We start from the raw sequence: 24,097 nt of genomic DNA, 5'->3' as shown, positions 1-24,097 counted from the left end.
CCTTGGATCTCATTAAGTGGCACCATCATTCATTCTGTTGCTTTGGCTGAAAATCATGTAATTATCCTTGATTTTTATCTTTCTCTCATTCTCTCATCCATTCCTTTAAATAAGTCTTGCTAAATCTTCCATCAAAATATATTCTGTGGCTGCTTTTCACCACCTTTCATACTACCTCTCAAGTCCAAGTCATCACCATCTCTTGCTCAGTCTACTATATCAGCTTCCTAAACAGTCCCCTCTCTTGCCTCTCTTCCATTTATTCTGAACAGTCAGCAAGACACTACAAAGACCTACATTACAGCATTGTTACTTCTCTTTTCAAAACTCTCCAAAAGCATGTCCCCCCAATTAGCACAAAACACAAAATCCTTATACAGTCTAAGCTACCTAAATGACCTTGTCCTTGTGGTCTCACTAGCAGCCATTCTTTCCCTTGCTCGCTCTACTCCAGCCACACTCTCTTCCTTTCTGTTCATCAGTCATACCAAGAATAGACCCACTTTCCATCTCTGTTGCCTGGAACACCTTTCCACCAAGCATTCACATTCTCTCTTCCATTATTCCATTCTCTTCTCTGCTCCAATATCACCTCATAAGAAAATTATTCTTGACACTATACGTCCCTGCCCAACATCCTGAATATCCTCCTACTGTGCTCTTTTTCTTCATAAGAACGTTTGAATGCCTGGCAATATATTAATGTCTTTTTTTGTTTAATTATCTATTGTGTATCTCTCCCAAGAGACTGTAGAGTCCATAAGGGCAAGGACTTACTTCTTTTTTTTATCACTGTTGTATTCCTAGCTCCCACACCAGGCATATGGTTGGTGTTCAATAAATATTTGTTGAATGAACAAAAGAATGTTGGGAAGAAACAGCGGTAGGCTACAGGGGGGATGGAGAAATTTTGTACACAGTTCCTGATGCTAACACCAGAAAGAGAAAGGGAAAGAAAAGCATCCATTTGGAGGCTTCTAGAGAGGGATCAATTCAAACAGCGACTTCCTCCCAAGCATAGAAAAGGGATGTGGTAATATGGGACTCTGAGAAAAATAAGAGTGAGAATTTAGATGGCAACAAGAGGAAGACTTCCCTTGCCACTGAGGAGGCTATACTTACTTAGGAAAAGTGATCAAGGAATGACTCTTCTTCCTCCAGAAATTTCCATTACCTTCCCAGGCATTTGCCTTATAGACACATGGCAGGAAGACCTTACGCTCTCAAGAAAAGGGAAGACACTGCATTTTTATCCCAAATAAAATTTCCAAAACACAAGGACAATGCACATATGCATATGATTAAGGGAAGTGGTCCACGGTGGACCCAGAAACTTTTCCTCATTTTATAATCTCCTATTAATTATTAATTTTCCAAGAACCTCCTGAAAAGTCATTTCCTTTTCCTGACTATCTCAGGCAGAATTACTTACCCTTTGTAAATACCTTTGAAATAGTACTTTTCCCTTGGGTGATGGGTTGTTGTTTACATGTTCATTTCCCCTGTATGATTGTGTAGGTTAATGACCATGTCCTATTCATCTTTGCATACTGTGCATGGTGGTATTCAGTAAACATTGGCTGAATTAGGGGCTAGCTCTATCTAACCCTTGGAGTTAAAGCATGGAGCTCTTATCAATGACTCTCTCTCTCTCTCCCTCTCTCTCCCTCTCCCCCACCCTCTCTCTCTTTCTCTTTCCCTCTCCACCTGCCATGCATAGAACTTAAAAGGCTGGGTTATAGTGCAGAATTTCTTTGTTATTACCTATACTCTGGATTGTTGTTGCCTGTCTGTATAAAGCCCATTTATACCTGTGACCCTTAGTTCTGCAACACAAAAGTTTTATTACAAAGGAGATCCCCTGTTCTTTTGGTATCCACCTCCACCACCTTCTTAATACCATGCTGTAACCTGGCTCTGTTTTTTGAATTCTGTCCAACTACTCAGCCAACATTCAGGACTCTCTACAGTCTGTCCTGAACTATTCCATATGGCTGGCTGAGAGAGCTAGAGGGGAAAAGAAGTTGAGAGAGTAGTTTATCCTGATTGTCCCTTACCCATGGAAGTAAGTGCTCAACATTAAGCTCTCAAAATAGACCTACTTAATAAGGTGCATTGATCAAAAGAGAACACTGGGGCAGAGTTGCCCATTTCCTATAATCCTCCACTCTTGGTCTCAAGGCAAGATACTCTGTTTGGATGTCCTTTCCTGGCATGGATGTAGCTGAAACAGATATTACTGTCAAGGGAGAAGTGGAGACATGGTGGTAGCTCTTGGGTGTGATGTGAACAAGTGGGATGTGTATTGGAGCTCCTCACGCTGTGACCAGGTTCTCCGAGCTCACCTTCTCCAAGATGGCTGGCTCAAAATTGGCACTTACTTCTTGTTGACTTGTTTGCACACACTTTCAAGACAGGAGCCACCTTGGCTAGTGGAACTTATTTTAATAATACAAGAAGGTAAATGATGTCTGGTTTGAAGACTATAGCTATCAAAGTACTTACTCTAATTAAAATTTAACAAATGTCTTCCTTTTCTCCTCTACCATTAATCAGAAACATACCTTTGAAAAATCCCCTGTATATATATTTGGGTTCTCTCCATAGTTTGGCTATTGTTGCTCATGCTGCTTAAACATTGGTGTGCATGTACCACTTTGAATCTATTTTTGTATCCTTTGGGTAAATTCCTAATAGTGCAACCACTGGATCATGGGATAGTTCTATTTTTAGTTTTGTGAGGAACCTCTATAACTCTGTAACTCTGTTCTCTAGAGTGGAGAGAATGCTGCCCCAGTATGCATTCCCACCAGCAATGCAAGAGGGTACAATGGAATATTACTCAGCCATCAAGAAGAATGAAATCTTGCCATTTGCAACAATGTGGATAGAGCTAGAGTGTATTATGCTAAGTGAAATAAGTCAATCAGAGAAAGACAAATACCATATGATTTAAGTCATATGTGGAATATAAGAATCAAAACAGATGAACATACGGGAAGGGGGAAGAGAGAAGAGAGGGAAGTAAACCACAAGAGACTCTTAACGATAGAGAACAAACTGAGGGTTGGTGGAGGGAAGTGGGTGGGAGATGGCTGAATGAGTGATGGGCATTAAGGAGGGCATTTGCTGTGATGAGCACTGGGTGTTGTATGTATCACTGAATGATGCATCACTGAACTCTAGTCCTGAAACGAATATTGTACTGTATGTTGAATAACAAAAATTTAAATAGAAAATACCATATAAACAAGTCTACTTTTCCAACTCCACCTCATTTTCTATCTACCACAAACTCTCTCCTCTGCACAGGACCATGCAGAAAGACCACACTCATTTCTGGAGACATGTCTCTTTATGTGGAGTTAGCCTCACCTCCATGCCCTTTCTTCTACCATTATGCAGTCTCCTCAGCTGGGTTGTTCTGTGAATGCAGAAAACTCATTGTCCCTCTCCCCACAATAGGACTGCTGTTGTTTATTTGAAAAGTTGATGATTGTGGCTCAAAGTGGATTCCTCCTCATCTGCTGCCTCCTCTTATTCCTCATGAATAAGAGTAATAAAGCATCTTCTCCACTGACAAAAAGTCATGTATTACTTCTTTCTCTTACTGATTTTCTTTTTTTTTTAAAGCTCTATTTATTTTTGAGAGAGAGAGAAAGAGAGAGAGAGCTCGAACAGGGGTGGGGCAGAGAGAGAGGGAGACACAGAATCTGAAGCAGGCTTCAGGCTCTGAGCTGTCAGCACAGAGCCTGACACGGGGCTTGAACTCATGAACTGTGAGATTATGACCTGAGCCGAAGTGGGACACTTAACCCACTGAGCCACCCAGGTGCTGCTCTCCTACTAATTTTCTTTAGTTAAAGACCGCTGAGTATAGCTACAGCTCCATTTTGCTCACATCTCCCATAGCATATCTCGTCCATAACTCTAGTATGATACCTCCCCCAGAATATTCATTGTAATTGGTAACAAGGATAATGAGTTTACTGTGTGTATGCATTATATCAAGGGCTTTACGTGTGTTATCTCATTTAATCCTCACAACAACCTGAAAGGACAGCATTACCTCTATCCCCATTTTATATAGGAGGAGGCTGATGTTTAGGGAATTCAATTGAATTGGCCTTCTCACGAGCCCATAAGATTTCTATAAAGGCAGAGACCAGAATACAACTTTGCAGTTCCCTGGTACATGGGAACATTCAATAGATTATGACGGGGTATTTTTAAAGCAATCATCCAACCAACCAGTGCTTGGCCATAATAGAAAAAGGTTGCAGAATCTTATGATAATTAATCTTTCTGTTCAGCCTTTTGAGTCCTAGGGAAAGAGGAGGGATGGGGACGATAGATAGTATGTGTGTTGTGTGCTTAGACTGCTATATGAGGATCTGGGGAGGGAACTTCAGGAAACCTGACCAGGATCAGGATCTGACTTCTGAATTTAATCATGAAACCATGGTAAGTCTTGTGAGATTTTAAAGGCTGGCACATAGCAGAGAAGGCCATGATAAATCCATGTCTGAATAAAAACCAGCAGTCCCAGGAGCTTGGTAGGTGGCAAGGCTTAGTCTCCCATTTCACAGATGACAATGTTGAGATTCAGACAGACTGCAAATGGATTCCAGTGCTGGGGAGGAGCAAACTAGAGCTGGAATACCAACTGAAACATGATTCCTATATGCTTTCCTTTTACCGTGATTCTTTCCTTGGTTGATGAGTTAAGCTGGTAACCTGACTTGGGGATGGCAGGCTTCAGAGGTGGCTGAGCTCGTCACACTCATTCTTGTTCAGCGAGACTACTATATCTCAACCAGCCAAGGAGAGTTCTAATCCTGAATAGTTAAAGGTCTCTTGACATGGTTATGTATGGCAGGTTGAATAAAGGTGATTTACTGAGTTTGTAGGAGCTTTGAATCTTGTGCCCTCTGTATGCGTGTTGACATCTATTTGTGAGGTTTTCCTTTCAAAGGCATCCTCTCTCAGGATGTGATGTGTGTGTTTGTGTGTGCGTATAATTGAAAGGTGTGTTCCATGGTTTCTTAATCTGTAAAATGGTGATATAATACCTGCCCCGATTATTTAATGGGTAGTAATGAGAATCTAAAGTAGTACATGGACAAGTGTGATGTGAACATGACGTGCTCTACAAACCATAGTTGGTATGAATTCACTGGACTTAGAGTAGTGATTTTATGGCTTGGGCTCAAAGTTGTCTTTAAAACATGATCTCTGAGAAGTTTGACAAACTTTGTCACTTGCTTTTTTCAAGATGGTAAGATAAAAGGAAAAACTCACTAGTTGTTGACCAGAGTGTGTGGGGAGAAATGGGGGTCATGTAGGTCTCAGTGTACCTTAAGTAGATGGGCAGAACATAGAGGGATATCAGTTGGTATCATTTGTCAGTAAGATGTCACGTTGTCTCCCCTTCCCTCAACAACCCCTGGCCAGTGACTACTGGCAATAAAGTAAGCAGAGCAGTGCGTTTCTCATCCCATAGCATAGCTTGTTTTCCATGTATGATGAAGAGCTGACGATTCTTTCAGAGGCTGATCTAAGAGTGAGGTATGAGCTCTTTAGCCAACCATCTCCCTACGTAGACTGTGAGCCTCTTGGTTTGAGCAAACCAGCCTTCACTAGAGGACCTGCCCTGCACCCTGCACATTCTCATGCTGTGTGTCCATTGCACCTGTTGTTCTGAGCACTTGTGTGGGGTCTTTCTTCACCATCCATCCCCCCCATTCTCCAAAGAAGCCCTGCTCTCTCCCCTCCCTCCAGCCAGAAATACTACATTTATCTCAATGTCATTTCTTTGAGATGTGAGCTGGAACAAATCTGGAGCAGCTGCTTCGCTTCTAAGTGTCCTTCAGGGACCCCCTCGGCAGACACTTTGCAGAGTATAATGATGACATTCTAACGAGCATTAATGTACATGTTGTCATTTTTCTATATTTACTCTTCCCGCAGGAGGCATATAGCTCTGAGAAGGGAACACAAAAAGCAGGGAGAAGGAGAAAGTTCTGTGGGCAAACCTCCCTGCCAACCGACTGGCCAAAGCGAGAAAAGCTTGGAGGGTAAGGGTGGGGGAGATAGAACATTCTGGAATTCAAGAGGGTAGGAAAGGGGAAAAAGAGTTGCTGAGGGGAGCCTGGAAGAAGTAGGAGGCAGCAATTTGAGAGGAGAGAAAGATTCCAAAATTAATTTAGGACTCAAGACTCTATCTTTCCAGGTCTAGAATATTATGTACATTTTTTTCAGCTCATGACCCTGACCACGATGTATTTCATTCATTCATTTGTTGACTCATTCATTCGTCCATGTGAAGGTAAGGGTTGAATTCTTTCTCCATGGCAGATGGAGGTGCCATGGAGGCAGCAAGAGTGCACAGGTATACAAGGACAGAGGCCTCTCTTGTAATTCACTGATGGTGGATAGATGAGGTTTACAAAGGGTTATGTTACATATACCACTGATCCCTCACAACAGCCCCAGAAGGTAAGTGCTATTTTCCTCATTTTATAGATGAGGGGAAAGCTCAGGAAAGTTCAGTAAATTCTCACAGATGTCAGTGTGTACACAGCCACACCAAGGTTTCAGTTCAGTTCTGTCCAGTGTTCAACGATCTTTCACCTTTGGTATTTTGCAGAAAACATGAGAGGGGTTAAGTGGAGACTAAATCATAGTTCTGTGGATCCTGGGAGTTCTGGGGGGACTCTGGAGAGGTCTCTTAGTGGACTGTCAGCCAAAATGCACCAAGCAGCTGAAAGCAGAGGTCTCCTTTTGCTCGGGGCCAGCCTAGGGTATCTGTCACTGGAGGTTGGAGACAGGTACATAGGAAGCCTCGCTGGGTACCCTCAGCTTGACTTCTTTTCCAGTTTTCCCTCTGAGTGGGTTCTGCAAATATCTTGTAATGTATTTTCACTAATTAATAAATTGATGCATGATTAATTTTACATTTATATATGTCTTTGCTGCTTGCAAAGCTTCCATATTCATTATCATCCTAATGACTCTGAAGGTCAGCAGGGGAAGAGCTATTAACCCCATGGACAGATCAGGAAATAGGAGCTCAGAGATGTCACCTTGCTGAAGATCAGTCAGCCAGGAAGCAGCAAAGCCAGAACCCCCACACCACTCCTCCTGACCCACATCCTCTGTTCTTTCCCCAAAGCTTAGCAGCCTCCATGGACTGTGAAATCTGGGCAGTGTTGTAGAGATGCCCCTCCTCATTTTAGAAATGAAGATGCCGGAGAGGTTTAATTTCTAGCCCAAGGTCACGAGTTGTCCTATACCAATATTGTTTCCCCAACATGGAGCCACCCCAAATTGAGCTTGGATAGGGCTAGGCTAAATGCCACTCTGGTCTCTGTCCCTAAGAAGCAGATTTGGACAAGGATGAGACCCTTGAAAATCATCTCAAAGTTAAACACAAGCAAATATGTGAGTGGGTGACATAGATCCCAGGGGAAGCAAGCAAAGTCGAAGCTGGATCCCTGTGGGGTGACAGTCTGGGAGCCTCTATGGGAAGCTGAACCTTCCCAAGGGCATGGAGAGAGGGTGGCTCCTCGAGCAAGCAAAGGGAAGATCCCTTACTTTCCCTTAGACGAAGGATAAGGTCACACTTTGTCCTCTCCTGCCCATAGATCTTATCTGGGTGGGATTGTATCAAATAAATAATGTATCAGAAGATTCCTCCCCTGTTACATTAGCCCCATCAGGAGCTAGAGCACAGCCTGGGTGTGTGATAAGTGGTAATAAATGGCAGTGCTTGTCGGTGAAAATTTTTCTGGCAAATTTCCGAACCAGATTAAAAAGTAAATTAGATTTCTTCTGAAGAGTTATTTTCAAGGGTTTTTATCCACTGACGTGTGTATGCAAGATTGCAGCTTTGCCAAGGGGGAGAGAACAAAGCTGGAAAAAAAATAATAAAATAAAATAAAAAATCAGCACACAATTATCTGTCTGAACAAGGCTATCGTTGGGAAGGCACCTAATCAGAGATGTCTCAAATTTGCTTAAAATACAATGTGCAATATAAAATGTATTTATAATGTGCCTCCTATGCTCCAATAAAATTGTTACCAGGACCAGACAATTGTAAGAGACAGGGGTTGTAAAACGGAATGGATGGAATCAAATCAGTTATTAATAATAGCTGAATAAAATACAGCTTTGGGAGAGTTGTATGTTGTTCTTTTGGTTTTTTTGCTTGCTTGACCAAGCCTCTTAAGTCCTGTGTGTGTCAAATGCTGATGACACTTGCCCCCTTCCTCTGTGTCCATGCCCTCATAGGCCCCTCTCTTCTCTTTCCTTGCATTCTTCCAACTGCCTCTTACATGGTCTTCCTGTCCCCCATCTGGTTGCCCCTTCCAGGTCACCTTCCATACTGAGCTCAGAGTGACGTCCTATTAGGCAATCCTGTGCCATCCCCGTGCTTCTGAGACTTCTGAAGCACCTCATTGTCTATAAAATAGTCTAAACTCCATAGTGAGCCATGTCTTCATCATCTGGGTCCAACTGGATGTCCAGCCTCATTTTTGCATGTCTCCCTTCCCTGAACTCTGTGCTTTCAGAAAGACAGGAACACTGCAAATCTTTTCTGGGTCTCTCCTTGCTCCAAAATATTCAGTAAATAATGAGTAAGTGACCAAATGGGGGAGGGCTATAGTCTCTGAGAGACACCTCCATGAAACAGGTAGGAGTAAGGGCAGATTTAAGGAGAATTTTGGTGTCCTGAGACTGAGGAATTACAATAGCCACCTTCCATCCCTGGGCGAGTTCACACTTTCATTTAAAAAGGTAATCTCGGGGCGCCTGGGTGGCTCAGTCAGTTGAGCGTCCAGCTTCAGCTCAGGTCATGATCTCGCAGTCTGTGAGTTTGAGCTCCATGTCAGTCTCTGTGCTGACAGCTCAGAGCCTGGAGCCTGCTTCGGATTCTGTGTCCCCCTCTCTCTCTGCCCCTTCCCCACTCATGCTCTGTCTCTGTCTCAGAAATAAATAAACATTTAAAGAATTAAAAAATAAATAAAAATAAAAAGGTAATCTCTATGACCCAGCAATAGCACTACTAGGAATTTATCTAAAGGATTTGGGAGTGCTGAATCGTAGGGGCACTTGTACCCCAATGTTTATAGCAGCGCTTTCAACGATAGCCAAATTATGTAAAGAACACAAATGTCCATCAACTGACAAATGATTAAAGAAGATGTGGTTTAGGAGCATGCGGGTGGCTCGGTCGGTTAAGCATCTGACTTCAGCTCAGGTCATGGTCTCATGGTTCATGGGTTTTTAGCCCTATGTCAGGCTCTGGGCTGACAGTTCAGAGCCTGGACCCTGGAGCCTGCTTCAGTTTCTGTGTCTCCCTCTCTCTCTGCCGTTTCCCCACTTATGCTTTGTCTCTCTCTCTCAAAAATAAATAAACATAAAAAAAGAAGATATGGTTTATATATACAATGGAGTACTACTTGGCAATGGGAAAGAATGAAATCCTGCCATTTGTAACAACGTGGATGGAGCTGTAGGGTATTATGCTAAGTGAAATGAGTCAGCCAAAGACAGATATCATATATTTTCACTCATATGTGGAACTTGAAAAGCTTATCAGAAGACCATGGGGGAAGGGAAGAGGGAAAAAATAGTTACAAACAGAGAGGGAGGGAGGCAAACCATAAGAGACTCTTGAATGCAGAGAACAAACTGCGGGTGGATGGGGGGTCAGGGAGAGGGAGAAATGGGTGATGGGCATTGAGGAGGGCACTTGTTGGGATGAGCACTGGGTGTTGTATGTAAGTGATGAATCATGGGAATCTACCCCCAAAACCAAGAGCACACTATACACTGTATGTTAGCTAACTTGACAATAAATTATATTAAAAAATTTTTCTCTTTCTCAAAAATTATCAGTAAAGGGCCAATCAACTAGGCTGACTCTACATACCTACTGGGAAAAGGAGCATATTGGTTAATTTCCAGTTTTCAGTAGGAGTCCTGATTTTCTGTGGATTAGGGGTACTTCAAGAACTGTTTCTTGGTTTTCCTCTTCTTGCTCATGCTCACTCATTGACCATTTCAGCATTTAGAAACAGAAACAAGAAAGTTGAAACTCATTATACCTCCAGTGAAGGAAAAGTTGGAATAGATGGTGAATGCTTTGGCTCCACACCAACATGAGCTCTGTGGATTTAAACCCCCTCTGCCTCCCCAACGGATCCCATCAACCCTGCCAGAAAGAGAGTTGCCTCTCTCTTTGTCTTCCAGAAAGATAAGGAACTCTGTAGAACTTCTCTAGATTTTCCCTGCTCTCTGTGCACACTCGTCACTCACCTCTCCCTCCTCCTGGAACCTTCCAGCCTGAGTGCAGTTAAGGAGCAACCTTAGGTGCAATGCCTCACCCCCTGCCCAAAGAAGTGTCTACTTTTCCTCCACCTCAAAAAATTAGAAAAGAAAGGGGAGCCTTGTGGTCTGGTGCTGTTATGTGTGAAGGTGAAGGCTGGCAGGACTGAGTGCCTCAGGGAGAAGAGACACAGGACTAGGGCTGAATCATGCAAATTAAGTGGGCCCTGGAATTAACTGAAGAGCCACTTCTTTCAGTCCAGCCCCCAACAGCTTCCCTTGGGAAGCTGAGAGATAAAGGTGCAGAGAGGCCTCTGGGCTCTTCCTTCCCTAATGATGTTTACTTTGACCTCGAGTGGTGTAGATCCATGAAATACTTGCACTCTGAGAAGCCAGCCTCTGATTGCTCAGCATGGGGTGAGCACAGAAGACCTTCCAGCCCTCTTTAGAGATCGGCGAGCGCCAGGAGAGCCGGGCCACCAGAACGTCTGCTGGATAACTGCCATTGCAACGTACCCGTGACCCTGCCTGGACGCCTGTGAGTCTGGGCTGCCGGTCAGTACAGCTGCAGTGTCTGCCTGAGGCAGGTGAGAGGAGGTGCTTTGGGAGAGTTGATGGGGTTCAACCCAGGGAACAGAGGAAGACCAGCTGGGCCCAGTCAAATCCAGCTGGGTCTTGAGTCTGCCCCACAGAGACACAAGCTGATAGTTTTCCGGTAGGATTAATCCAAACAGATCTAGCCGGAGTAGGTGAGGACAATCCATACAGATCTAGCTGAAGTAGGTGAGGACGGAGAGGAAGGAGCAGGACCCTCCTTTGTGTTGTAAGTGACGACTGTTTACACAAATCCAGCTGCAGCAGGAACTGCTCTGTTTGAGCTGTGAAGAAGCCACACTTCTTCTGCATGGTGGCCTTGCAGTCACCTCAATTCATAGATAATAATTCATAGATAGCATAATTCATAGATGCTCCAGAGGAGGGTAGGCCTAACCCTGAGGATGCAGGGATGGGAAGAAGCAGGCCCCAGGGCCAGGCACCAGGTGCTGAAAAATTCCCAGAGAATCTCTGGAACCCATTTCCACCGGCCCGCTTCAACCACTGACCCTGGTGTCTCTATCCACTTTTCCCTTTTATTCTCCTCACTGTACTTTCTACTTCACCTTTGTGGCTTTCTCCTTTCCTTTTTTCCATTTCCTCCCTGGTCTGGTATCCAATGACATTCTCTTCTGCTTAGCACAGCGATGAGCAAGAGACAGGTCCCCTCTCCAAGGAGCTCCCTAGTGCGAGGAGCAGGGAAGGAAGCCAATAGTCCTGGGACAGCCCTCAAGGCAAGCATGTGCAGCGTCCTAGGATCATCTAATTCTGCCTCAGGGGCTCAGGAAAGGCTTCCCAGAGGAGATGATATTTGAGGATGCCTGATAGTTTTCTCAGACAAGGAAGAGCTGAAAGGTCTTCCTCTCAGAAGGAACCCAAGGACAAAGACATGAAGACACAGGCCTGGTGTCTCACTTGTGGCTGGAGACAGGGCAAGAGCTGATCCCACCCAACTGCACAGGGCTCATGTCTGGGCTGAGAACCTGGGTTTCTACATGCAGGCCACGGGATTCTTGGAAGGTTTCCAAAAAGGTGAAGTACAAGATGGCCTTCCTCCCTCTTCCTCTGCTTCAACATCTTTCACGTCCCCCTTCCTTGTCTTTCTCTCCTCCACCTCTTCTCTCACTGAGCCTGCTCTTGCCTCCACCACTGTTCACCCAGCTGTGCTCTGCCCCAGCCAACCTCACCCTGGACTTGGGGTTATCTCTGTGTGCACATCCATCTTTGGAAGCAATGGCTTCCTTAGCATCCTCAGCATGGCAGAACATACCTCTCTGGCCCCTGAACAGTCTCCTCCTGTCCTTCTTAACGTGTTGTTCTTGCACTCTTTCCTTGATCACCCATTTCCCTGTTGGTGACTTTCTGCCCCGGGGGGGCCCACAGTCCCCTGCACAGCTTGAGGGACACAGAGTAGAGTTGGGCAAGCGTCTCCAGCCCCTTTCAGACAGTGAGACCAGCTGATTATAATCAACCCATCTTTCTATCTGGAGGTCTTGGTCTTTAAAGGTTGAAGGTACCATAGAGATAACACTCCACTCCTACCAATGTCAGTACTAATACTAATGCAATACTTAGACTAATATCAAATGCTAAGAGTAAACCGCAAAGAGTGTCTTTCAGTTTAAAACTATCCTCTTTACTGGCGATTTCTCATTGAAAACTCACAGCCGCATCCACAAATGCTTGCAGATCAGGTGTTCTGTGCCAGATACTGTGTAAAGTCCTTCACATACATGCTGTCTCATTTAATGCTCACGAGAATCTCATGAGAAAAGCACTTATTATATTCGCTTCATACATGACCAAACTGAGGCTCCGAGAAGTCAAAGAACTTAACCATGTGTACACAGTGAGTGAAACAAGAGCTTGGTTTTAACCCATGTCTCCTGACTGCAGGTCCAGGCCTCTCTCCATCACGGCTATGCTAAGAGGCGTTTCCCCTATCCACATTTCACAGACAACAGAAGCTACATTCCTAGAGGTGAGAGTCTAACTCTCTCACGATACAGATAAATAAAGTGGGTCCAAGGGACTTTTCAGTGTGAGTTATGAAGCTAACACTCAAATGATATCCCTCAAGTACATTTTGGCTTTTTCTTCCTCTTGCTGATGGTGTGTTCTTCTGCTCCTCCCTCTGACCACCCTGCCCTCCCAAGTAGCATCAAGGGACAGACAGACCTGGGGTGAGGGTCTAGGTCATCAGGGCCGTGTAGTGGGGAAGGGGTGTTTGGGTCCATCTGTCACTGTGACAGCCCCATATGTCTTCTGATCAGAAAGCTTTCGCCTCCCCTAGAGCAGCTCATTATTCCTCCCGATGTTGTTGCCTGAGGAGCAGAGCCCAGCGTCTCTCACGCTGGTGAGTGACGACGTGGTAGAATGGCATCGTGAAGTGCAAGCTCCAGCTCCCCAAGGCTCTTCGGTGTTGGGGGGAGGCAGAGGTGTGACTGGCTGGTCATTGTTTTGAGAGTGGCATTGATCCAGCCTGGTGCAGATGTAGCTGGAGGGGTAGGCTGCCTGCCTGGCCAGCTCGTTAGTAGCACTCGCTCAGAAAACTCAGCTTGTGAGTATTTGCACATGTGTGAGTAGAGATGGCATCACACCTGGGAAGAACCAGCACAGATCGATAAAGTTCTGGGCTTGGGTCAGCTCTGCAAAGTGCTGTGGGGGCTGTGGGAAGGTGGGGGTGATAGACAGTGGCCTATGGCACAGACCTTGCCATCCAGGAGCTTAAAGTTGATGAGGGAGATGTGGGGGGGATGACCGTATCCATGGTTCAGAGCTTTGGTTATGTGGGAATTAGGAAGGATAAGGAAGTGTTTATTTCAGAAAAGCTCAATGTTTTCTTGACAGTATGATATAGTTGGGAGACCATGGGAGGCTGTGTATTGTGTTGAAAACACAGCTTCTGATCTGAGAGCTGGCTGTGTGCTTATGGGCAAGGTATGTGACCTTTCTGAACCTCACTGTCCTCATCTGTGGAGTGGAGATGACGATACCACCTATCTCAAATGGGAGAAAGCATACTAAGGATTCAACCCCCTGCCTGGCACATTGCAAGGCCCAGGGAGTGACTGCCAGCTTCTGTGGATGTTAGAATCAAGGAGCTCTTTCACATTCCAGAGCTGCCCTATCCCACATGTCACCTTGGGCAGGTGACATAGTCCCTCTGAGTCTCACCTATAAGATGGAGTGATTCCATCCACCTAAGGAAGTATGTGCCTCATATGAGATACACTATGAAAATTGTCTGGCACTTAGTAGGACCTCAGTAAATGGTAGTTACCATTAGATGACAGCAGAGGTAAAGGCTGGATTAACCTCAGTCCTGACAGAGAACGAAACCCTGTTAGATTCGAACGTCCTTCTGGAAATTAATTGCTTTTTACTTATTCATGGTTATTACTTTAATCAAAATGAAATGTCTTACTTAAAGGCAAATGATTAGTTCTGCTAATAGAAAGGTAAAAAGAATCTTAATCTATGAACTTTCCATTGTTCTCCCAGCCTGAGATCCTGGTGAGAGTTGGGCGGGGCCAGAAAGCTGAGCATGCTCCCTGCAAAGCCCCCTTTCACCCGCTCCTGCACACATCTCCGGCTCCTGCAGCTCAGAGGTGGGGGTGGGGGGGGAGGGGGATGGATCTCTGTCCTGCATCATGCCCTGAAAGTATAAGTAGCTGACAACCCTTTAATCTTGCGGGCAGTATTTGCAAATTTGAAGTAGGACGTTTTTATTCCTGCTTCCACTTTCGTATCCCTTAATCCATTCTCCATACTGCAGTCAAGGCCACCTTTTAGAAACACAAGCCTCATCATTTCTATCCCCTGCTTAAAACTCCTTAATGACTTCCCACCGCCCTTAGGATAATGTCCGAATTCCTTATCGAGGTTCACAGGGCCCTGCAGCACTATTCTGGACTCTGCCAGGATCCTGGCAACGCCCAGTATCTGCACAGACAGTTCTCGCTGACCAGATTGTTCTCCACTTAGCCAGCGCTACTTATCCTTCAACTCTCAGCTCTAAACGTCCTTCCTTACAAGGGCCTTCCCCGATTCCCTAGACCGACTTCCTGCTCCTATGGCATCAGTGAAGGCAAGCTATTTCCTCAGCTCTAAAAATATAAAGATGTGTAAATGGCATCTCTCTTGAGAATCTTGACAGACCCTGTGGTCTAGGAGGAGTAAGATGGTTTCAGCACACGACTTCCTGCATCCATGCCCTGGTGAGGCATCTTTGCAGATACAGTAAAACCTTGGATTGAGAGTAACTTTTCTGAGAGTGTTCCACAAGACAAGCAAGCATTTCTAGTAAGTTTTAATGTGATAAAAAAGTGATGTCTTGCAATGCAAGTAGTGTGTGATGCTGAATGTCACATGATCACAACTGAACCAATGGTTTTTCTCTCTGTCTCTCTTTGTCTCTGTCTCTGTCTCTGTCTCTCTGTCTCTCTCTCTCTCTCTCTCTCTCTCTCTCTCGCTGTGGGATTGTGGATGATCGTCTCCAGTGCTTGGATGCTCAGTCTCAGGCCACAGTGTTTGGCAGAAATCAGTGATTTTTCAGAACGTGGGAAGGTGCCAATAACTGACACTAGTGTATTTTTTGTCACTTCAAAGCACCTATGGACAGTCCTTTGCTTTTCATGTAAGAGTAAGCTTAGGAATGCTTTGCTTCATTCTAGGTCAGGCTGCTTGCAGATATAGACCCTTTCCTCTACTGCCTTACTGCCAGTTACATTAAATGCAGTATATGACGAGTTTATTAATATTATACTATATATAGGCAACGTCCATGCAGGCGTATACAATGGCCCCCATGCAGAAAAAGATTCCACTGAGCCAATGGAGAGCGGTGATTTCATTGGTGATAGTGAAAGTCATGCTATACAATAGTCCTCCTCTCTCTTGTCACCCTCACACCAGCCACAAATGTTTTAAAAGGTAAGTAAGGGCTAATTTATTTTCCTTTATATTTTATATTTTCTTTGTTATTTTGTATTATATGACAGTATTGTTATCATTTTTATATGAATATTTTTGGGTGGTGGAATGAATCACCCACCGAATAGTTTAGAGACCATGTTGCCCTGTCACCTCTCATGTGCTAGTCAATGTGCTAGTTAGTCATCCACCTAACCCCCAGAAGCAGAGTCCAGCATCCGACAGTGGATGCATGAATGAACCCAGCCAAGACCAGAAGAATCACCGAGCTGAGCCCATTCCAAATTGCTAACCACTGGAATCATGAACTAAATAGATTGTGGCTATTTGGGGCCAGAGTTTTGCGGTAGTTTGTTAAACATCATAAACTAACTGACACACGCCTTTTATATGATAAAATAAATATATGCATAAGCAGATAAGCAACAGCACGAGGGAGTGTATGCTAAGTCTGCCATGAGTGGACAGGCAGGCATAAGAGTACAGGAAAACGGGGGTCCCTGGGGACTGGAATTGTTCAGAGATGATTAATTCAGGTACATTATTATTATTATTTATTTGAGCAGATGAAGTTTTCTGAGAATGTAGAATGTAGCTTAAAATGATTGTGTACTTTCTGCAGTACATAGCACAGTGTGAGTTACAGCAGTCAGTTCAAAAAGTACCTGATGGGTATTTAAAGCCAGGCTGAAAACTGCAAATCTCTTGTTCATTTTATGTCCCCTGCATCTGCACAGTGCCTGGAATATAGGAGGAGCTCAGTAAATACTTAGGGATGAATAAATGAGTGATTCACTTCATGAATAAAGAAAAACATCATATGTGTTTGTGAGCGTCTTTCCAGGCAACCCCAGGCAGTGTGTATAGGTAGGTGAGATGAGGAGGAACAGGCAGAGAACTGGATGGTGGTAGGACCAGTTGCCTCACCTCAATCCATCGTGTCATTTGTGACTGCCCAAGACACAGACAATGGCACGTTTGTCCACTGCTCTCTCCTTCTCTTCTTCTCCAGCTTCCTACCATCTTTCTTTCCTTCTCTGTTTCCTCTATTTCAGTTCTCTGTTTCTTCTGTCCTCCTGATCCTTTCTGAGTTAACATCTCTAATGTAGGGTGGTGATCAAGTTCAAGATTGTGGCTTTGTGTCTGAAGGGACTGGGGATATGGGGTTGGCAGATGCAAGGTCTTGTGGCAACTGTAGTGCGCAGATAGGTTCTGCACTCTCCACTCCTGTTCCCCTCCCCACTCCCTGAGAATCCAAATAAAGGCAAAGCATGAGGACAGGATGAAATGGAAAGGGTGTGTGTGTGTGTGTGTGTGTGTGTGTGTGTGTGTGTGTGTCTGTCTGTCTGTGTGCAGTCTATGACTGAATTTTGACTGATCTGATATTACCACCCGAGAGCACCCTTCCTGATATACTGTGTGCACCTGCATCCTTCCAAGGTCTTAATAATGGCGTCCTTCTCTGGTAGCATGGAGCCAAACTTTGGGTCAGAATGCAGTGACTTTTGAAGATAACTACAGGAGTCTACCCTCCAGGCACACGCCCTTTACACACGTGCATAATCTGCATACGTCCTCTTCACCTTGGCTGTGTTTCAGCTGCTCCTTTTCAAGACCACTCCATCTTATCAGACTAGCCTATCCCTGCTTCATGTAAACCTTCCTTGGTTTGTTTCTCCCTAAAGGTTCTAGCGCTTGCCGTGTGTTACCCCTTTGATATTTGCCACACAACAAATAATCTCACGACATTTCTTGTTTTAAGCATTGCTACACCTAAACCCCTAGAAGGAAAAGAATAAACTTTCATTGCTCACAGAGCCGAGAACAATCCTAGACATAGAGTAGGTCAGAATTCATTTTCTGAATGAATGGCGGGTTTGCTTTGAAAACCCTGTATCATTAAAAACTGTTACTTTTTTTTTTTCAACGTTTATTTATTTTTGGGACAGAGAGAGACAGAGCATGAATGGGGGAGGGGCAGAGAGAGAGGGAGACACAGAACCGGAAACAGGCTCCAGGCTCTGAGCCATCAGCCCAGAGCCTGACGTGGGGCTCGAACTCCCGGACCGCAAGATCGTGACCTGGCTGAAGTCGGACGCTTAACCGACTGCGCCACCCAGGCGCCCCAAAACTGTTACTTTTTAATAAGTACTTACTACGTGCCCAATATCAAAGTATGTGATCGCTGTGTAATTTAGTCTTCAGGATAGCACTGAAGATCACCACCACTAGGAAGGGAGGCACCGACATTTAATTCCAGCCAGTTGGGTTCTGAAGCAGGCACCTTCAGTCTCCAATCGAAGTTACTCCCTAGAGGAATTACAAGACAGTTGTAGGGACAATTTGGCCACAGTGTGGCCAATTTGTAGAGAAATAGCCAAAAATGTAGTATACCTTATTTATGAAAATAAATGGCATTTTCCCTTGAAAATGCCTTCCTTCATGATGGCCCTGGACATATCAGGTCCCCTGGCTATTAGCTGTTTGCAGTTATTTCATGTGCATTTATTTTGTTTACCCCCAAAGACTATATTGATTATTATATAATAGTAGCTATCACATATTACCTACCATGTTTCTGGCACTATGCTAACTAAGCACTTTGCATTCAATACCTCATTTAATCTGTGCAAGAGCCCTAAACACTGATGATACTATTGTCGTTGTTGTTATTTATTTTATAGATGAGAAACTGAGGCAACTTTCCAGAGTCACTCAGGCAGTGGGTGTAAAGCTTGTTTCTATTGGATCCCCAGTCTCTCCTACCCAAACCTGTTTCCTCTTAAGTACTAAACCATTGGATTTCAAATTTCAATGTGCATAAGGATCCCCTGGGGAGCTAGTCAAAAGCATATTCCCAGACCTCACCTTCAGGGATTCCCTAGTCGCTGTGCAGTGCTGTCCAGAATCTCCCCTTTGAACAACTACTCCTGTGAATCTACTCCAGCTCGTCCATGGTGCCCTCCACTGTACCTGCCTCCCTCCCCTCTGTAAGTGGCTGGAAGTAAAGTCTTCTGTAGCCTGTTCCCAGATGTTGGGTTTCGCTTGCTGGCCATGAGACATGCTGGCAGTGCCTCAGATGTAGCATTCATGAGCTTTTGTCTTGTGGCCTGCCATCAGAATCAGAATTCAAAAGCCTATGGCTCTGTCTTAGCTATGGATTCTGTCCTTAATGTCCTTTGCTCTTCTGTTTTTGAGTGGCTTGGCTGGAAACCTTAACAACCTTTTTATTCTTATTTTTCCAGGTGTAGCCTGATCTAAATATCTAGCTCCACACTTCTTTTTCCCTGGATCCCATGCTGCTCCCTTCCCCACCTCCCTGAAGCTGCCACCCAAGCTAAAGGCATTTCTACCCCTTAGAGCTATAGATCGTCTGACATCTTAACTTTCTTCCCAAAAGAATTACTCCTTTGTTCTAAGTAGGGTATTAGTGGGGAATTTACACAGTGGCCCTGTAATTTCCTTTTGTTCTCCACGAGAAATTAGAAAAGTTGTTTGCAAGAGTTCTCCATTGCATTTCTCCTTTTGTGAATTCAGTAAATTTGAGCACGTCTTGCTGCCTTTTTGCCACAAGGGACATTGTCATTGAATTTTGAAAAAGTTCTGCCTGCTCCATCACAGGCTGCTTTTCCCATCCTTGCCTGTGTATCCTCTTGGGATCAGTGCGATGGGTGGTTCTTTCCCTAAGGGGGCTTTATGAATGTCTCTTTCAATATTAATGTGACACTTGCAGATGCGATATTGAGCAGCACAGGTTTGCAGAGTGTGGCACGACTTCCTGTGAATAACACGTTGAGGTACGAGGCACAGTGTGAAGTCAAGCTGGCACCAAAGAAGGACCCAGTGTTTATTGCAATGTGTGAGACCCTTGCCCCTCCAGAGAGAGCAGTCTTAATAGCAAATGTTTCTACACAAACAGTGAGCAGTACAGTGACTTTGGACACTTGTGTGTGGATGGTGCGACCCATTTGTACTATAGTTGTGACTGCAAAATAGGTTTCTGGTGACTGGTTCACTGTTATTTTGAGTAATTTAATTTCTTAAAATATGCCTATGCCATCCCCAGACCCCTATACTGAAACACAAAACAGTGGAGAACTACTGGACCAGATTCACAGTTTCTCTGCCATTCATTTATCTACTTGTCAGAAATATTTATTTGACATCCATGATATAACAGGTACTGTCCTAGAAACTGAGGCAACATATGAGAGCGAAACAGAGTTCCTCCCCTTAAGGAACTTGCAGTCTGGTGGAGGAGACAGAGAAGTGCTAATGCAATGTGCTAAGGGCTGCTTTTTAAATGTACACCATGTGCTATGATAGCCCAGAGGAGAGGTTCTGAACTAAAATGGAAGGTTTGGAGGTTGGGGGGAGGCAAGAGGTCAGGGCAAGTTTTCTAGAAGGGACACTGGAAATGAGAATCCAGAGGCTAAGGGTATTTCGTGAGAAGGAGGTGGGAACATAAAATAGGCAGGAAGAGAGGATTAATGGCTTCATCTTCCCTGGTTGTCAGTCAATCCTTGCCAGTTGTCCAGGTTTTACCACCTGTCAACTAAAACTTAATTGAGAGAAATCTCTCATCAAGAGGTTAATTGTGACACAGATTCCCATATCCGGGGGAAAAATCCATCACCTGTGCAGACTGCTTCTTTTTTGGCATCTTGAGCAATCCTGACTGTTAGCAAAATGTAGATGTTTGCAGTAGAGCTCCTTCCGGTCCCCAGATTCTTACTGACCTTCTTATCTTTCCTTGAATATCCTCTCTATGTTTAAAACTTCTTGGCATTCCTTTGGACCGAGATTGTCCCCGTCTGTCTCGGACCCCTACTTCCTTTGGCACCCCAATCCTGAATTGAAGGTGTTCTCAAGGACACAGTCTCCATTCTTTCTTGTGAGCGGAGTAGAATTCTCAACCCAGGAAATTAGAAATTCACTAGGCTAAATTCATGACCTTATACCCCCAGCAGGTGCAGACTCCTCTTTGTTTTCTGTATTTCTCCAATGCCACAAGGACCCCAAGGATCTTTTCTCCCTTCACCACCCCCCCTCCCCATAATGACCACTGTTCTAGCTTCAACTTTCGGATTTCTTCAATCTGTAGCTTCACCGGTATCTCCTTCCTTCTTTCTCTCCTGCCCACTCTCTCCTCCTCCCTTCCCTAACCCTGTTCCTTTTTGCTCTGTCTCTATCATCAGATGATATACGTGCATGTGTCCATTGACTTTTGAGATTCTGCAGGGAAGGGGTCAGGCTACCTGTTACATGAAGAAAATGTGAGTAGAAATCGTTTCTAGATGACTCCAAACTTAACCTGACTCCTAATTCTATGTAACTTTTTGAAGAGTAGAAGTTTAAATAAATTAGGTGGTCAGTAGGAAGTAGATAAATCAAAGTGCCAGGAAATTATATGGGAATATATGGAAAAGAGACCCAAGCCTGAGATCTTCTAGAGCCTCATGGGTAAGGCCTTCTGTTTGATCCCTGGGGATAACGGCAGGGGATTTTTGTCCTAGGTGTTTATTGCAGGCAGCTCTTACCTTTATTACGTAAAAGCCACTACAGTTCATGAGGAACTAAGGCCCAGAATCCAAGAGAAAGCCCATGTGAAATCTTCTAGAGCACACAGGCTGCTTGAGCAGTGATGCTGTGACTCACCTGAGAATGGGGCTTTTAAAACAGCATGGGGACCATATGCAGAGGCAGATGTCACTGGGAAATGAAGTTGTTAAGTCCAGTCTAGGTTGTATGTGACTTGACAACATCCTAGAAAATTAGAGTGTGAATATTTTCATTGAAGCAACAGATAGTATTAACAGTCTCAAACTGTGGGTGCTTGTAAGCAGAGCATGCTGGGTCAGCCAAGTCAGGGTGCTATCTTTGGAGGAACAACAGTTAAAGAGTCAGACCAGTGCTCTAGTCCAACTTCTCTACTGGCCAGCTTTAAACTTTAGCCTGGTTACTTAATTCCTCTGAACTTAGTTTCTTCGAATGAAGATGAGATCATAAAACCTACTCCTGGGGTGCCTGGGTGGCTCAGTCGTTTAAGTGTCTGACTTTGGCTCAGGTCATGATCTCACAGTTTTTGAGTTTGAGCCCTGAGTCGGGCTCTGTGCTGTCAGCTCAGACCCTGGAGCCTTCTTTGGCTTCTGTGTCTCCCTCTCTCTCCGCCCCTCCCCTGCTCATTCTCTGTCTCTCTCTATCTCTCAAAAATGAATAAGTGTTAAAAAAAAAAAAACCCTACCCCATAGAGGTGCAATATTGCCTATGAAGCTCAAGGCATAATACCAGACCTACCTTGCTATCTAGTAGCACATATTCTAGCCCTGCAGGGCAAGCCGGGTAAAACATCAGAACAAGGGAAAGACTCTAGACACTGGGAATTGAATTAATTTTCCTTGGATTTCAACACATGCATTAAGTAACTGCTGTGCATTGGAGCTGTGCCAGTACCAGGGACACAAGGACCAAGATGTCATGGGCTCTTTCTCAAGAAGCTCTCAGGCTGGTGGGGGATAAAGGCAAAGGAACAGAGTGGCAGTGCCATGTGCTGAGCACTGGATGACAGGTCTGTGCAATAGGTTTGATAGCATGGGCACTGGGGAGGAGGGCCAGGGAGGGCATCATGGAGGAGGTAACAGTGGAGATGGCTGTGAATAAGCTGTCACCCGGTTGTCTTCCATACGGGATGCAGAATAGCAAATGGACTGAGCCAATGGGGTCAGGGTGGAGATGACCTAACCTTACAGCTCCAGGACAGAATGTCATGTCTCTTGAGACAGCTCACACAATTAAGACCCCAACCATTTGAAGGTACTTCCCATTCACCTAGTCTGTCATTGACCGACCATTGGCAACCCTTTCTATTGAGATGAATACAGTATGGGAGGGTAATTAGATGGACTAATTTCTCAGTCAGGGAAACTCTCCCAGCCTCCAATTTCCCTATGGGCTCTGAATTGAAATTGCTATAGAAGAGAGAGTTAGAGGGAACCCAGAATCAAGGAAAAGGACTGGAAGAAAGATGGACACAAGTCGAGGAGGGAACCGAGTGACATATACAGAACTCAGCCCAGTCTGAGCAGACAGTTACCTTTCCTCCCCACCCCCCATCTCTACCAGTCCAGCTATTGTTTAATATACTAAATAGTTTTAATTCATTTTCTGGCTTACACGTTAATGAGCATGCATGAGTCATCATGTTGGTTCTCCCAGAAAAGCCCAAAGAGTGACCTCAGTCAGGTCATTTCTCCCTGAGTCTCAGTTTCTTCATCTTTAAGATGGGGAGTTAGGGTGACAACCATCTGTCTGGATTTGTCCACCTCTAATGTCTAGGGCTGTACAGATTTGAGTTTCAGAGAACCAGAGATTCCGGGGGAACACAGATCTCAAAGGGAAGGATGGAGAGTGAAGAGAAAGGACTTTTGGTACCGGGGAGGGGGGGCGGCGGGGGGGGGGGGATTTGGCCACTAGGGGAACCCATTGAGCAATACTGCATTGCATCAAGGCACCCTGTGGTTTTAATTAGCCCTGGAGGGGAGCAATACTGACCCCTGTTACTCACCTCCATGTCTCCAGCACCTGGAACTGTGCTTGGCACATAGTCTTTGATCAATAAATGCTTATTCTGTTAGCTGACCTGAATACCCAGATCTGAAGGAATCCAGAGAAAGAGACATAGGACAATCTAGTTCTATCCCCTGGATTTCTCTACAGATAACTGATCTTATCCATTGTGGTGAATTCTTATTAGTTTTCCTCTTAGAGGTTAAACTAATTTCCAGTCCTGCAGTCACCTTCCTCTCCCCCTGTACACTGAGCGCTTCTCCTCTTGGCTTGGGTCGGAGCCCCTTCTCCCACCTTAGACCACCCTCTGCCTTGTCTCTGGCAGTGGCAGCAGAGTGGAAGGGACTCATAGTGTGAGCCAACCTGTTAGTATTTACCTTCAGCTATTTTCATGCTTCCTAAATTCAAGCAGGCCGGGCTCCAGAGCTTTGGGAACTGTTGGGTCATTGACAAATTTATTTAGAAAGTGATATGCAAAAGTCAGCACAGGTCAGTCTCTCCAAGGAGCCTGATTTTGACCATCTGCTTAGGGGATGGAGATTCCTCTTCCCTAAGCTGGGAAAAGGAGGGGTAGAAATCCCCCTGCGGACCCTCCTCCCTCCACCCTGAGGCGAGAAAACACTTGACCAAGGCTCTTCTTTCAGGTGCTTGGATTCAGGAGGCCTTG

Source organism: Herpailurus yagouaroundi, unplaced genomic scaffold (assembly GCF_014898765.1).
Source record: "Herpailurus yagouaroundi ecotype Mexico unplaced genomic scaffold, PumYag 161, whole genome shotgun sequence".
Taxonomy (NCBI): domain Eukaryota; kingdom Metazoa; phylum Chordata; class Mammalia; order Carnivora; family Felidae; genus Herpailurus; species Herpailurus yagouaroundi.
This window is presented reverse-complemented; position numbering follows the sequence as displayed.